The 6,469-nt window shown below is 47.8% G+C and overlaps 1 protein-coding gene across 2 annotated transcripts in view; it reads right to left on the bottom strand.

Moving 5' to 3' along the window:
* Positions 1 to 6,469, bottom strand: part of abcc4 (ATP-binding cassette, sub-family C (CFTR/MRP), member 4) — a 68,349-nt gene that overhangs the window by 1,742 nt on the left and 60,138 nt on the right. The gene's annotated exons all lie outside the window — the stretch shown is intronic.

Below are 6,469 nucleotides of genomic sequence, written 5' to 3'. Positions count from 1 at the left end.
TTGAAATCTAGTATTTTGCCAATTTCTGCCTGGGCTTGAAGAGATACAGCTTTTCTGATAAATGTGTAAAAGGGACACTGAAAGGAAATTAGATGATGCCATGTTTGTCTTATTCCACAAAGGCCAGCTTTAAGTTGCTATATCGTATCTGTGGTTCCTGGCAGATGCACATGAAAAAAAAATCATACTGAACGATGAATAGACTGTTATCTGAAATATGTTGGAAGGAAAAATGCACCACAAATGAATTTTAATGAAAAAAAAAAAAAGACGACAACTATTGTAGTAAACCCCATAGAAACTTTACTATAATCCAGTTACATTAAAAAAAAAAAAAAAAGAGAGACCAGTCCTCCATTAAAGAAATGCAGGGAATGAGACTAGTCTACAAACCCCACTTCAGCAATACAGTTTGGAATTACACTTGAACTTAGATAAGACCATATATGTGTTAGAAAAGCTGTAAACCTTTCAATAAAAACAAAGTCAACTCCCAGTTCATCCCAATAACACAACTGCTATGACCTGGGGCTCTGGGCTACGGCAACAAAACATGGTGTTTCCACTGCTCGCCCAAGCCAGGCTATTAGGTCAGGTTTGCATCTTATACTCAATGTAGACTGTGACGGAAAGACAATGAGCTCTGGTGGTAAATCTCCCTTCCTGACCTGTGAGGGCACTAAAGAACGGGAGAAGTATCTGGAAGGGCTGGCCTGACAGTTCGTTTCCGGGACCGGGAAGTCGGTCAGCCTAGAAAGAAGCGAGACTCTGTTGTAAGACCGTACTGACCTGAAAGGTAAACGAGGAGCAGCTGCAAGCAATAAGGCAGCTGCAACCGTTTACCTAGATTTCATACAAGATTGCATATAGGGGCCAGGGAAATGCTGATCTTTTCCTACGTTTGGGTAAACACTGGAGAGAGAGAAGCTCTCATTTAATAAGCAAAACATGTTATGTGTTGTTTTTTGGTTGTTTATTAATTGTCTGTGTTTTTGCACCACTAGACAGTTAAACTCACAAATCCGGAACTGACGCCGAGGGTCAGCACGAAACGGATCATCACTGCACCAACCGTCATGAAATATCCGTGTCTTCACTCACCACAAGCACGTCTGCACTCACCCAGGACTGGTGACCGTGTGTTCGTTTCTGTTCAGGACTGTGCCCTGTTTTGTTAACCCCACACTTTACACATGGTTTTATTATTTAAACGGTCACCAGACCTGGAAAACAAATAAAGCACCTTTCCAACAGGATTACAATTGTCTGCCTTTCACTCTTGCACCGCATCACCACTACACCTGTTCCCCATTCACCAGCCACTTTGCCACATGTGGTGTCAGATCCAGAATGGACCGCAATGCACTGGTGGAGCTGCTGCAGGTGCTGGAGAGCAGGCGCGCTACATGGCGCTTATTGAACGGATAAGGCTGGCCGTTGCCTCAGCGACGGCCCCTACCGCAACACCGCTGATGTCGCCCCCGAAGGTGCGGGCGATGAAGATGTTGGCGGAGGATGACCCGGAGGCATACTTGGTGGCGTGCGAAAGGCTGGCTACCGCCGCAGCTTGGCCACGGGAGTTCTGGGCAAGCCAGCTGAGACCCTGTCTGATCGGGGAGGCTCAGGCAGCCTACCAAGCCACGAGCGACCATCACGCCACCGACTACAACCTGGTGAAAGAGGCTATCCTCCGCCGCCTTAATAATAACCATGGAAACCCACCAGGCACAGTTTAGGGAGTACTGCAGAGCCCCGGAGACACGCCCCAGGGTGGTTGCAGAACGGTTGTGCGACCACATGGTGCATTGGCTGACCCCCGGGAAGAAGACCGCACAACAAATGGGGGAAGCCATTGTGGTCACCGCCGAAACCCAGGCGTGGATACCACGCCACAACCCCGACACCCTGGAGTCATATTGGCCGAAGATTTCGAGGACTCCCTGACTTCTGCCCGGGTCAGGATACTGTCGGTCCCTGCCCTTCACAGTAGCCGACCTCTCCCTCCCTCCCTCACCTCCACCACCACCCTCGTTCCCGGGACCCAGACCTCCGAGAATGCCGACCCCATCGGGCCCCCTTGCCTCCCCCCCATGGAGACCAAGGTTGGCCCCGAGCTGGGGTAGAGGTGCTGCCCCTGCCCCGTTGCCCTACCAGCAGCGGGACAGATTTCTAACCTCTGTTCCCTCTGTCCTCCCTATCTGTTTTAGGTGCAACCAGCCAGGACATATGGCCAGGTCATGCCCCGCTGCCATGGAGTGTGATGTGGTTTTAGGGAATGTGAAAACCCATGCATTAGTGGACACAGGGTGTGAGCAAACCTTGATTAGGACTGCTCTCCTGGGCGGTGTATCGTGGTGGCCACAAGGTCAGATGGCCATCTCCTGTATCCATGGAGACACGGCGGCATATCCCACATTAAAAGTATATCTATCAGTAGGACTGAAAATGTCACCTCGTAGTAGGGGTGACGGAAAGGTTGCCACACCCAGTTATTCTGGGCTGAGGCTGGCCAGAATTCAAACAATTAATGCAAATAATGGCAGTCTCAGCCACACGCGTAAATGTGGGTGGGAAAAAAAAGAAAAGGGAACAAATTGGTGATGTGTTTCCTTTTCATACTGAAATGTTTTCCCCTCTTTTCCATCCTAGAAAAACAAATAACGAGAGACTGACCGCAAAATGGAAGGGAGCATCTTTGAGACAAGGCTGGGATCTGGTGGGAAAGTGCTGGGATGGTAACAAACACCAGTCGAAGGGAGTAGGATCGCAGTGTGACCGAGAGGGCAAGGTTACTCGGCCAGCTAGGGCAGAGGTTATTCCAGCCTCTCTCAATGTACCGGACCTGTGGTACTCAAGTGCAGACATAGTGTGGGGTCAACATAACAACCCGTCACTAGTGCACGCTTGGGGGCAGGTCCAGTCTATTGAAGGTAAGGATGTTGATGGCGCTGGGGCGCTAGTATATCCACACTTCAGTATCAAGGGGCAATTACTGTATAGGGTAAACCTAGCCGCGGGCACAGGGCAGCCTGTAACACAATTATTGGTTCCCCCATCTTGTCGGACTGAGGTCATAAAGCTGGCGCATGATATCCCAAGGAGATCTTGACTGATCACGGAACCAATTTTTTGTCCAATACGTTACAGTAGGTGTACAAAATATTAAAAATACGTCCCATCAGGACGTCCATCTATCATCCACAGTCGGACAGTCTGGTGGAACGTTTTAATCAGACCCTAAAGTCGATGCTGAGACGATTCGTAACACAAGAGCAAAAATATTGGGCATCGCTTCTTCCCTACCTCCTTTTTGCAGGGAGAGAGGTGCCGCAGAGTTCGACGGGGTTCTCTCCCTTTGTGCTCCTGTACGGCCGGCAGCCAAGCGACGTAGGTGGGAGGAGCACAAAGGCTCGTCCAAGAATGTAGTGAAGCATGTGCTCCTACTAAGAGATCGCCTGGATTTGGTCAGTCGTTTGGCCCAGGACAACCTTGGATCGGCTCAGCACCAACAGCAGCAGCATTACAACAAAAATGCATGAATTCGGACCTTTCGACCAGGGGACAAGGTAATGCTGCTACTTCCCTCATCAGAATCAAAACTATGTGCTAAATGGCAGGGGCCGTATCAAGTGATTCAGGCTACAGGGAAAGTGAATTATGAAATTATAAAGCTCAATTGCCATAATGAACGTGATATTTACCATGTCAATTTGTTAAAGCCCTGGCAGGCAAGAGAGGTCTTATTTATATCCCCAGGCAATATGGAGGATGATTTAGGCCCCTGTCCAGAGATTCCTAGCACAAAAATAATTTCAATGGGGGAACAGTTGGTTCCGGATCAGCAAAGAGAGCTGCATAAGCTTAGAGGAGTTCAGTGATGTTTTTCCGTGAAGTGCCCGACAGAACAAACTTGGCTGAATATGACATTATCTCTCCACCAGGTGTCACAACGCGAGAGAGACCATACCAGATCCCAGAAAGTCGAAGTGGCGTTCGCAAAGAGGTATGGGATGTGCTCGAGCTTGGGGTTACTGAACCTTCCAGGAGTGAGTGGTGCAGTCCAATTGTCATAGTGGCCAAGAAAGACAGCACCAACCGCTTCCGTGTGTACTTCAGAAAGGCAAACGTTATTGTTCAATGCATTTCCTATGCCTCGGGTCGACGAACTTTTAGACAGACTGGGAAAAGAGAGGTTTATTTCCACTCTGGGCCTGACAAAGGGATACTGGCAAATCCCTTTAACCCGCAGCTCCAGAGAGGAAACCGCATTTTCTAAAGTGGAACACCCCAGAAGGGCTGTTCCACTTTAAAACCATGCCATTTGGGCTACATAGTGCGCCCACTGCTTTTCAGAGACTGATGGACCAGGTTTTACGCCCACATCATGAATATGCAGCAGCGTATATTGATGACATGGTGATTTACAGCTCCACCTGGCAAGAGCACTTGGCTGGGGATACAGCCGTTCTTCAGTCTCCAAGGGCAGCCCGGCTGACAGCTAACTTGAGGAAATGTGCGTTTGCCAAAACACTCAATATTTTTAATGGGGAATGGAAGGGTGAGACCTGTGGTCACCAAAATCCAGGCTTTGGTTGATGCAGCGTTCCCCAAAACCAAGACTCGGGTGAGGTCACTACTGGGATTAGCTGGTTATTACCGCCACTTCATCCCAGAGTATGCCACAGCGGTTAACCTGTTAGTCGACCTCACCAAAAAGAGTGCTCCAAATTTGATTAAGTGGTCAGCTGAGTGTCAGGGCGCGTCTGATACTATTAAGCGTAGACTTTGCCAGGCCCCCACTCTTATTAATCCAGATTTCACCAAGAGATTCATCCTCCACACCAACGCATTGGATGTAGGTTTGGGTGCAGTCTTGTCCCAAAAAGTAGCTGGAGTAGAACACCCGATATTATACCTGAGGAAAAAAAATGTTACCTCGGGAACGTAACTACTCCGTAGTCGAAAAAGAGTGTTTGGCCATTAAATGGGCTACTCACTCTTTACGATACTACCTGCTGGTACACTCATTTGATCTGGTCACAGACCAATCCCCACTTACATGGTTAAGCACAATGATGGACATCAATACCCGGATAACTCTGTGGTATCTGGCATTGCAGCCCTTCATGTACCACATGGTACACCGGGCAGGGAAAAACAACCAAAATGCGGATTATTTTTCCCGGGAGGGGGGGTGGGGGAGTAATGGGAAAGGTAGATTTAGCAGAGTGTTCTTTCGGCTCCACTCTGAGCGGTGGGATATGTGACGAAAAGACAATGGAGTTCTGGTGGTAAATCTCCCTCCTGACCTGTGAGGGTGCTAAAGAATGGGATGAGAAGCATCTGGAAGGGCTGGCCTGACAGTTCATTTCCGGGGTCGGGAAGTCGGTCAGCCTGGAAAAAAGCGAGACTCTGTTGTAAGACTGTACTGACCTGAAAGGTAAATGAGGGGCAGCTGCAAGCAATAAGGCAGCTGCAACTGTTTACCAAGATGTCATACAGGATTGCATATAGGGGCCAGGGAAACACTGATCTTTTCCTTCATTTGGGTAAATGCTGGAGAGAGAAGGACTGGAGAGAGGAGATCTCATTTAATAAGCGAACGTGTTGTGTGTTGTTTTTGGTTGTTTATTAATTGTCTCTTTTTGCACCACTAGACAGTTACTCAAAAATCTGGAGCTGTCGCCGAGGGTCAGAACAAACTGGATCATCACTGCACCAACCGTCACGAAATACCCGTGTCTTCACTCACCATAAGCACGTCTGCACTCATCCAGGACTGGTGACCGAGTGTTCGTTTCTGTTCGGGACTGTGCCCTGTTTTGATATTATTTCAACGGTCACCAGACCTGGAAAACAAATAAAGCACCTTTCCAACAGGATTACAATTGTCCGCCTTTCATTCCTGCACCGCATCACCGCTACATCTGTTCCCCATTCACCAGCCACTTTGTCACAAGACGCACTTCCTTTTAGCCAGTTTGTCATCATATAGGTAAAGCACACACGGCATTTCCTTTACTGTTTTTGTTTAAGATTTATTGTATTCACCGAACAGCAGATAACTTTTTTTTTTTTTTTTTTTTAATTGAACAATGACTATCTTGCTTCGGCACACAAGGTAAAAGTCTGGCTGGCTGTTTGGCCATGCTCTACTTCTTAACCAGATCCCTTTCTATTAAATAAACAGCTGCCTGGATTTGTGATGATTGCTGCTTTCTTTAGATTCTGTGAACAGCCACACAAATCCAAGCAGCTGTTTCTTCACCAGTTTCACTTGGAACGATAAATCACCTCAATCAACCCTACTGACACTTGCCTGTGGAGATCTTAGCCAAAAGACTGAATAATTGGTTTGCGCAGCTCTATTTGCTACAAATAAAGCAAAAACCCAACTACACCTACAGGTACACCCAGGAAAAAATAGTTTGAAATACCTCTATAGAATATTTTTGTATAAGATACACCA

The sequence above is a fragment of the Polyodon spathula genome, chromosome 9, assembly GCF_017654505.1.
Source record: "Polyodon spathula isolate WHYD16114869_AA chromosome 9, ASM1765450v1, whole genome shotgun sequence".
NCBI lineage: Eukaryota > Metazoa > Chordata > Actinopteri > Acipenseriformes > Polyodontidae > Polyodon > Polyodon spathula.
This window is presented reverse-complemented; position numbering and strand designations above follow the sequence as displayed.